At 53.0% G+C, this 10,077-nt stretch overlaps 1 non-coding gene across 1 annotated transcript; it reads right to left on the reverse strand.

The window, feature by feature from the left end:
- Positions 1–8,539: 8,539 nt before the first annotated feature.
- TRNAT-GGU (transfer RNA threonine (anticodon GGU)) lies at positions 8,540–8,613 on the reverse strand. Its single transcript has one exon. It is a non-coding gene; the product is annotated as a tRNA-Thr (tRNA).
- Between the last annotated feature and the right edge of the window lie 1,464 nt (positions 8,614–10,077).

The following is a 10,077-nucleotide window of genomic DNA, read 5'->3' on the forward strand; positions in this document are numbered from 1 at the left end:
GCGCCGCACCACCACCGGGTGGGCTCGAGCCTCCAACCTTTCGGTTAATAGCCCATCGCGCTAGCCAATTACGCCACGGAGACAGTCGTGCTCCACTCTCACCACCATCAGAACATAACTTCAAAGCTATCAGCGCAAAGAAAAAAGCAACACACCACTCCCGGGGGGCTCGAACCTCCAACCTTTCGGTTAACAGCCGATCGCGCTGGCAAATATCGCCACGGAGACAGTCATTCTCCACTCTCACCACCGTCAGAACATTTCTTCAGACCTATCAGCCCAAAGAAAAAAAATCGCTGCACCACCATCGGGTGGGCTCGAACCTCCAACCTTTCAGCTAAGAGCCCATCGCGCTAACCAATTGCGCCACGGAGACAGTCATGCTCCACTCTCACCACCGTCAGAACATTTCTTCAGAGCTATCAGCCCAAAAAAAAAGCGCCGCACCACCACCGGGTGGGCTCGAACCTCCAACCTTTCGATTAATAGCCCATCGCGCTAGCCAATTACGCCACGGAGACACTCGTGCTCCACTCTCACCACCATCAGAACATATCTTCAAAGCTATCAGTGCAAAGAAAAAAAAGCAACACACCACTCCCGGGAGGGCTCGAACCTCCAACCTTTCGGTTAACAGCCGATGACGCTAGCGAATTGCGCCACGGAGACAGTCGTGCTCCACTCCCACCACCATCAGAACATATATTCAAAGCTATCAGCGCAAAGAAAAAAGCAACACGCCACTCCCGGGTGGGCTCGAACCTCCAACCTTTCGGTTAACAGCCGATCGCGCTAGCCAATTCCGCCACGGAGACAGTCCTGCTCCACTCTCACCACCATCAGAACATATCTTCAAAGCTATCAGCCCAAAGAAAAAAAAGCGCCGCACCCGCACCGCGTGGGCTCGAACCTCCAACCTTTCGCTTAACAGCCGATCGCGCTAGCCAATTGCGCCATGGAGACAGTCCTGCTCCACAATCACAACCATAAGAACATATCTTCAAAGCTATCAGCCCAAAGAAAAAAAAGCAACACACCACTCCTGGGAGGGCTCGAACCTCCAACCTTTCGGTTAACAGCCGATGGCGCTAGCCAATGGCGCCACGGAGACAGTCCTGCTCCACTCTCACCACCATCAGAACATATCTTCAAAGCTATCAGACCAAAGAAAAAAAAGCAACACACCACTCCCGGGAGGGCTCGAACCTCCAACCTTTCAGTTAACAGCCGATCGCGCTAGCCAATTGCGCCACGGAGACAGTCTTTCTCCATTCTCACCACCGTCAGAATGTTTCTTCAGAGCTATCAGCCCAAACGAAAAAAAGCGCCGCACCACTACCGGGTGGGCTCTAGCCTCCAACCTTTCGGTTAATAGCCTATCGCGCTAGCCTATTACGCTACGGAGACAGTCGTGCTCCACTCTCACCACCATCAGAACATAACTTCAAAGCTATCAGCGCAAAGAAAAAAGCAATACACACCACTCCCGGGAGGGCTCGAACGTCCAACCTTTCGGTTAACAGCCGATCGCGCTAGCCAATTGCGCCACGGAGACATTCATGCTCCACTCTCACCACCGCCAGAACATTTCTTCAGAGCTATCAGCCCAAAGGAAAAAAATCGCCGCACCACCATCGGGTGGGCTCGAACCTCCAACCTTTCGGTTAAGAGCCCATCGCGCTAGCCAATTGTGCCACGGAGACTGTCATGCTCCACTCTCACCACCGTCAGAACATTTCTTCAGAGCTATCAGCCCAAAGAAAAAAAGCGCCGCACCACAACCGGGTGGGCTCGAACCTCCAACCTTTCGGTTTATAGCCCATCGCGCTAGCCAATTACGCCATGGAGACAGTCGTGCTCCACTCTCACCACCATCAGAACATATCTTCAAAGCTATCAGCGCAAAGAAAAAAAAGCAACACACCACTACCGGGAGGGCTCGAACCTCCAACCTTTCGGTTAACAGCCGATCGCGCCAGCCAATTGCGCCACGGAGACAGTCGTGCTTCACACCACCACCATCAGAACATATCTTCAAAGCTATCAGCACAAAGAAAAAAGCAACACACCACTCCCGGGAGAGGTCGAACCTTCAACTTTTCGACTAACAGCCGATTGCGCTAGCCAATAGCGCCACGGAGACAGTCCTGCTCCACTCTCACCACCGTCAGAACAATTCTTCAGAGCTATCAGCGCAAAGAAAAAAGCAACACACCACTCCCGGGAGGGCTCGAACCTCCAACCTTTCGGTTAACAGCCGATCGCGCTGGCAAATATCGCCACGGAGACAGTCATTCTCCACTCTCACCACCGTCAGAACATTTCTTCAGACCTATCAGCCCAAAGAAAAAAAATCGCTGCACCACCATCGGGTGGGCTCGAACCTCCAACCTTTCGATTAATAGCCCATCGCGCTAGCCAATTACGCCACGGAGACAGTCGTGCTCCACTCTCACCACCATCAGAACATATCTTCAAAGCTATCAGTGCAAAGAAAAAAAAGCAACACACCACTCCCGGGAGGGCTCGAACCTCCAACCTTTCGGTAAACAGCCGATGACGCTAGCCAATTGCGCCACGGAGACAGTCGTGCTCCACTCCCACCACCATCAGAACATAAGTTCAAAGCTATCAGCGCAAAGAAAGAAGCAACACGCCACTCCCGGGAGGGCTCGAACCTCCAACATTTCGGTTAACAGCCGATCGCGCTAGCCACTTCCGCCACGGAGACAGTCCTGCTCCACTCTCACCACCATCAGAACATATCTTCAAAGCTATCAGCCCTAAGAAAAAAAGCGCCGCACCACCACCGCGTGGGCTCGAACCTCCAACCTTTCGCTTAACAGCCGATCGCGCTAGCCAATTGCGCCATGGAGACAGTCCTGCTCCACAATCACCACCATAAGAACATATCTTCAAAGCTATCAGCCCAAAGAAAAAAAGCAACACACCACTCCTGGGAGGGCTCGAACCTCCAACCTTTCGGTTAACAGCCGATCGCGCTAGCCAATGGCGCCACGGAGACAGTCCTGCTCCACTCTCACCACCATCAGAACATATCTTAAAAGCTATCAGCCCAAAGAAAAAAAAGCAACACACCACTCCCGGGAGGGCTCGAACCTCCAACCTTTCAGTTAACAGCTGATCGCGCTAGCCAATTGCGCCACGGAGACAGTCTTTCTCTACTCTCACCACCGTCAGAACATTTTTTCAGAGCTATCAGCCCAAAGGAAAAAAAAGCGCCGCACCACTACCGGGTGGGCTCTAGCCTCCAACCTTTCGGTTAATAGCCTATCGCGCTAGCCAATTACGCTACGGAGACAGTCGTGCTCCACTCTCCCCACCATCAGAACATAACTTCAAAGCTATCAGCGCAAAGAAAAAAAAGCAACACACCACTCCCGGGAGGGCTCGAACCTCCAACCTTTCGGTTAACAGCCAATCGCGCCAGCCAATTGCGCCACGGAGACAGTCGTGCTCCACATCACCACCATCAGAACATATCTTCAAAGCTATCAGCGCAAAGAAAAAAGCAACACACCGCTCCCGGGAGAGGTCGAACCTCCAACTTTTCGATTAACAGCCGATTGCGCTAGCCAATGGCGCCACGGAGACAGTCCTGCTCCACTCTCACCACCGTCAGAACAATTCTTCAGAGCTATCAGCCCAAAGGAAAAAAAGCGCCGCACCACCACCGGGTGGGCTCGAACCTCCAACCTTTTGGTTAACACCCGATCGCGCTAGCCAATTACGCTACGGAGACAGTCGTGCTCCACTCTCACCACCATCAGAACAAAAGCTATAAGCGCAAAGAAAAAAGCAACACACCACTCCCGAGAGGGCTCGAACCTCCAACTTTTCCGTTAACAGCCCATCGCGCTAGCCAATTGCGCCACAGAGACAGTCGTGCTCCACTCTCACCACCACCACAACATATCTTCGAAGCTATCAGCCCAAAGAAAAAAAGCACCGCACCACCACCGCGTGGGCTCGAACCTCCAACCTTTCGGTTACCAGCCGATCGCGCTAGCTAATAGCTCCACGGAGACAGTCCTGCTCCGCTCTCACCACCATCAGAACATATCTTCAAAGCTATCAGCCCAAAGAAAAAAAAAGCAACACACCACTCCCGGGAGGGCTCGAACCTCCAACCTTTCGGTTAACAGCCGATGACGCTAGCCAATTGCGCCACAGAGACAGTCCTGCTTCACTCTCACCACCATCAGAACATATCTTCAAAGCTATCAGCCCAAAGAAAAAAAAGGGCCGCACCACCACCGCGTGGGCTCGAACCTCCAACCTTTTGCTTAACAGCCGATCGCGCTAGCCAATTGCGCCATGGAGACAGTCCTGCTCCACAATCACCACCATAAGAACATATCTTCAAAGCTATCAGCCCAAAGAAAAAAAAGCAACACACCACTCCTGGGAGGGCTCGAACCTCCAACCTTTCGGTTACCAGCCGATCGCGCTAGCCAATAGCGCCACGGAGACAGTCCTGCTAAGCTCTCACCACCATCAGAACATATCTTGAAAGCTATCAGCCCAAAGAAAAAAAAGCACCACACCACTCCCGGGAGGGCTCGAACCTCCAACATTTCGGTTAACAGCCGATCGCGCTAGCCACTTCCGCCACGGAGACAGTCCTGCTCCACTCTCACCACCATCAGAACATATCTTCAAAGCTATCAGCCCAAAGAAAAAAAAGCGCCGCACCACCACCGCGTGGGCTCGAACCTCCAACCTTTCGCTTAACAGCCGATCGCGCTAGCCAATTGCGCCATGGAGACAGTCCTGCTCCACAATCACCACCATAAGAACATATCTTCAAAGCTATCAGCCCAAAGAAAAAAAGCAACACACCACTCCTGGGAGGGCTCGAACCTCCAATCTTTCGGTTAACAGCCGATCGCGCTAGCCAATGGCGCCACGGAGACAGTCCTGCTCCACTCTCACCACCATCAGAACATATCTTAAAAGCTATCAGCCCAAAGAAAAAAAAGCAACACACCACTCCCGGGAGGGCTCGAACCTCCAACCTTTCAGTTAACAGCTGATCGCGCTAGCCAATTGCGCCACGGAGACAGTCTTTCTCCACTCTCACCACCGTCAGAACATTTTTTCAGAGCGATCAGCCCAAAGAAAAAAAAAGCGCCGCACCACTACCGGGTGGGCTCTAGCCTCCAACCTTTCGGTTAATAGCCTATCGCGCTAGCCAATTACGCTACGGAGACAGTCGTGCTCCACTCTCACCACCATCAGAACATAACTTCAAAGCTATCAGCGCAAAGAAAAAAAAGCAACACACCACTCCCGGGAGGGCTCGAACCTCCAACCTTTCGGTTAACAGCCAATCGCGCCAGCCAATTGCGCCACGGAGACAGTCGTGCTCCACACCACCACCATCAGAACATATCTTCAAAGCTATCAGCGCAAAGAAAAAAGCAACACACCACTCCCGGGAGAGGTCGAACCTCCAACTTTTCGATTAACAGCCGATTGCACTAGCCAATGGCGCCACGGAGACAGTCCTGCTCCACTCTCACCACCGTCAGAACAATTCTTCAGAGCTATCAGCCCAAAGGAAAAAAAGCGCCGCACCACCACCGGGTGGGCTCGAACCTCCAAACTTTTGGTTAACACCCGATCGCGCTAGCCAATTGCGCAACGGAGAGAGTCGTGCTCCACTCTCACCACCAACAGAACATATCTTCAAACCTATCAGCGCAAAGAAAAAAGCAACACACCACTCCCGGGAGGGCTTGAACCTCGAACCTTTCGGTTAACAGCCGATCGCGCTAGCCAATTGCGCCACGGAGACAGTCCTGCTCCACTCTCACCACCATCAGAACAAAAGCTATAAGCGCAAAGAAAAAAGCAACACACCACTCCCGAGAGGGCTCGAACCTCCAACTTTTCCGTTAACAGCCCATCGCGCTAGCCAATTGCGCCACGGAGACAGTCGTGCTCCACTCTCACCACCATCACAACATATCTTCAAAGCTATCAGCCCAAAGAAAAGAAGCACCACACCACCACCGCCTGGGCTCGAACCTCCAACCTTTCGGTTACCAGCCGATCGCGCTAGCCAATAGCGCCACGGAGACAGTCCTGCTCCGCTCTCACCACCATCAGAACATATCTTCAAAGCTATCAGCCCAAAGAAAAAAAGCAACACACCACTCCTGGGAGGGCTCGAACCTCCAACCTTTCGGGTAACAGCCGATCGCGCTAGCCAATAGCGCCACGGAGACAGTCCTGCTCCACTCTCACCACCATCAGAACATATCTTCAAAGCTATCAGCCCAAAGAAAAAAAGCAACACACCACTCCCGGGAGGGCTCGAACCTCCAACCTTTCAGTTAACAGCCGATCGCGCTAGCCAATTGCGCCACGGAGACAGTCTTTCTCCACTCTCACCACCGTCAGAACATTTCTTCAGAGCTATCAGCCCAAAGGAAAAAAAGCGCCTCACCACTACCGGGTGGGCTCTAGCCTCCAACCTTTCGGTTAATAGCCTAGCGCGCTAGCCAATTACGCTACGGAGACAGTCGTGCTCCACTCTCACCACCATCAGAACATAACTTCAAAGCTATCAGCGCAAAGAAAAAAAAGCAACACACCACTCCCGGGAGGGCTCGAACCTCCAACCTTTCGGTTACCAGCCGATCGCGCTAGCCAATAGCGCCACGGAGACAGTCCTGCTCCGCTCTCACCACCATCAGAACATATCTTCAAAGCTATCAGCCCAAAGAAAAAAAAAGCAACACACCACTCCCGGGAGGGCTCGAACCTCCAACTTTTCAGTTACCAGCCGATCGCGCTAGCCAATTGCGCCACGGAGGCAGTCGTGCTCCACTCTCACCACCGTCAGAACATTTCTTCGGAGCTATCAGCCCAAAGAAAAAAAATCGCCGCACCACCATCGGGTGGGCTCGAACCTCCAACCTTTCGGTTAACAGCCGATCACGCTAGCCAATTGCGCCACGGAGACATTCATGCTCCACTCTCACCACCGCCAGAACATTTCTTCAGAGCTATCAGCCCAAAGAAAAAAATCGCCGCACCACCATCGGGTGGGCTCGAACCTCCAACCTTTCGGTTAAGAGCCCATCGCGCTAGCCTATTGTGCCACGGAGACAGTCATGCTCCACTCTCACCACCGTCAGAACATTTCTTCAGAGCTATCAACCCAAAGAAAAAAAGCGCCGCACCACCACCGGGTGGGCTCGAACCTCCAACCTTTCGGTTAATAGCCCATCGCGCTAGCCAATTACGCCACGGAGACGGTCGTGCTCCACTCTCACCACCATCAGAACATATCTTCAAAGCTATCAGCGCAAAGAAAAAAAAGCAACACACCACTCCCGGGAGGGCTCGAACCTCCAACCTTTCGGTTACCAGCCGATCGCGCTAGCCAATAGCGCCACGGAGACAGTCCTGCTCCGCTCTCACCACCATCAGAACATATCTTCAAAGCTATCAGCCCAAAGAAAAAAAAAGCAACACACCACTCCCGGGAGGGCTCGAACCTCCAACTTTTCAGTTACCAGCCGATCGCGCTAGCCAATTGCGCCACGGAGGCAGTCGTGCTCCACTCTCACCACCGTCAGAACATTTCTTCGGAGCTATCAGCCCAAAGAAAAAAAATCGCCGCACCACCATCGGGTGGGCTCGAACCTCCAACCTTTCGGTTAAGAGCCCATCGCGCTAGCCAATTGCGCCACGGAGACAGTCATGCTCCACTCTCACCACCGTCAGAACATTTTTTCAGAGCTATCAGCCCAAAGAAAAAAAGCGCCGCACCACCACCCGGTGAGCTCGAACCTCCAACCTTTCGGTTAATAGCCCATCGCGCTAGCCAATTACGCCACGGAGGCAGTCGTGCTCCACTCTCACCACCATCAGAACATATCTTCAAAGCTATCAGCGCAAAAAAAAACCAACACACCACTCCCGGGAGGGCTCGAACCTCCAACCTTTCGGTTAACAGCCGATCGCGCTAGCCAATTGCGCCACGGAGACAGTCGTGGTCCACTCCCATCACCATCAGAACATAACTTCAAAGCTATAAGCGCAAAGAAAAAAGCAACACACCACTCCCGAGTGGGCTCGAACCTCCAACTTCTCCGTTAACAACCGATCGCGCTAGCCAATTTCGCCATGGAGACATTCCTGCTGCACTCTCACCACCATCAGAACATTTCTTCAGAGCTATCAGCCCAAAGAAAAAAAAGCGCCGCACCACCACCAGGAGGGCTCGAACCTCCAACAGTTCGGTTATTAGCCCATCGCGCTAGCCAATTGCGCCACGGAGACAGTCCCGCTCCACTCTCACCACCACCAGAACATATGTTCAAAGCTATCAGCGCAAAGAAAAAAGCAACACAGCACTTCCGGGTGGGCTCGAACCTCCAACCTTTCGGTTAACAGCCGATCGCGCTAGCCACATCCGCCACGGAGACAGTCCTGCTCCACTCTCACCACCATCAGAACATATCTTCAAAGCTATCAGCGCAAAGAAAAAAAAGCAACACACCACTCCCGGGAGGGCTCGAACCTCCAACCTTTCGGTTACCAGCCGATCGCGCTAGCCAATTGCGCCACGGAGGCAGTCGTGCTCCACTCTCACCACCGTCAGAACATTTCTTCGGAGCTATCAGCCCAAAGAAAAAAAATCGCCGCACCACCATCGGGTGGGCTCGAACCTCCAACCTTTCGGTTAAGAGCCCATCGCGCTAGCCAATTGCGCCACGGAGACAGTCATGCTCCACTCTCACCACCGTCAGAACATTTCTTCAGAGCTATCAGCCCAAAGAAAAAAAGCGCCGCACCACCACCCGGTGAGCTCGAACCTCCAACCTTTCGGTTAATAGCCCATCGCGCTAGCCAATTACGCCACGGAGACAGTCGTGCTCCACTCTCACCACCATCAGAACATATCTTCAAAGCTATCAGCGCAAAAAAAAACCAACACACCACTCCCGGGAGGGCTCGAACCTCCAATCTTTCGGTTAACAGCCGATCGCGCTAGCCAATTGCGCCACGGAGACAGTCGTGCTCCACTCCCATCACCATCTGAACATATCTTCAAAGCTATAAGCGCAAAGAAAAAAGCAACACACCACTCCCCAGAGGGCTCGAACCTCCAACTTCTCCGTTAACAACCGATCGCGCTAGCCAATTTCGCCACGGAGACATTCCTGCTGCACTCTCACCACCATCAGAACATTTCTTCAGAGCTATCAGCCCAAAGAAAAAAAAGCGCCGCACCACCACCAGGAGGGCTCGAACCTCCAACAGTTCGGTTATTAGCCCATCGCGCTAGCCAATTGCGCCACGGAGACAGTCCCGTGCCACTCTCACCACCACCAGAACATATGTTCAAAGCTATCAGCGCAAAGAAAAAAGCAACACAGCACTTCCGGGTGGGCTCGAACCTCCAACCTTTCGGTTAACAGCCGATCGCGCTAGCCACATCCGCCACGGAGACAGTCCTGCTCCACTCTCACCACCATCAGAACATATCTTCAAAGCTATCAGCCCAAAGAAAGAAAAGCGCCGCACCACCACCGGGTGGGCTCGAACCTCCAACCTTTCGCTTAACAGCCGATCGCGCTAGCCAATTGCGCCATGGAGACAGTCCTGCTCCACTCTCACCACCATCAGAACATATCTTCCAAGCTATCAGCCCAAAGAAAAAAAAGCAACACACCACTCCTGGGAGGGCTCGAACCTCCAACCTTTCAGTTAACAGCCCATCGCGCTAGCCAATTGCGCCACGGAGACAGTCATGCTCCACTCTCACCACCATCACAACATATCTTCAAAGCTATCAGCCCAAAGAAAAAAAGCACCGCACCACCAACGCGTGGGCTCGAACCTTTCGGTTAACAGCCGATAGCACTAGCCAATTGCGCCACGGAGACAGTCCTGCTCCACTCTCACCACCGTCAGAACAATTCTTCAGAGCTAACAGCCCAAAGGAAAAAAGCGCCGCACTACCACCGGGTGGGCTCGAACCTCCAACCTTTCGGTTAACAGCCGATCGCGCTAGCCAATGGCGCCACGGAGATA

The sequence above is a fragment of the Rhipicephalus microplus genome, unplaced genomic scaffold, assembly GCF_043290135.1.
Source record: "Rhipicephalus microplus isolate Deutch F79 unplaced genomic scaffold, USDA_Rmic scaffold_13, whole genome shotgun sequence".
Taxonomy (NCBI): Eukaryota; Metazoa; Arthropoda; class Arachnida; order Ixodida; family Ixodidae; genus Rhipicephalus; species Rhipicephalus microplus.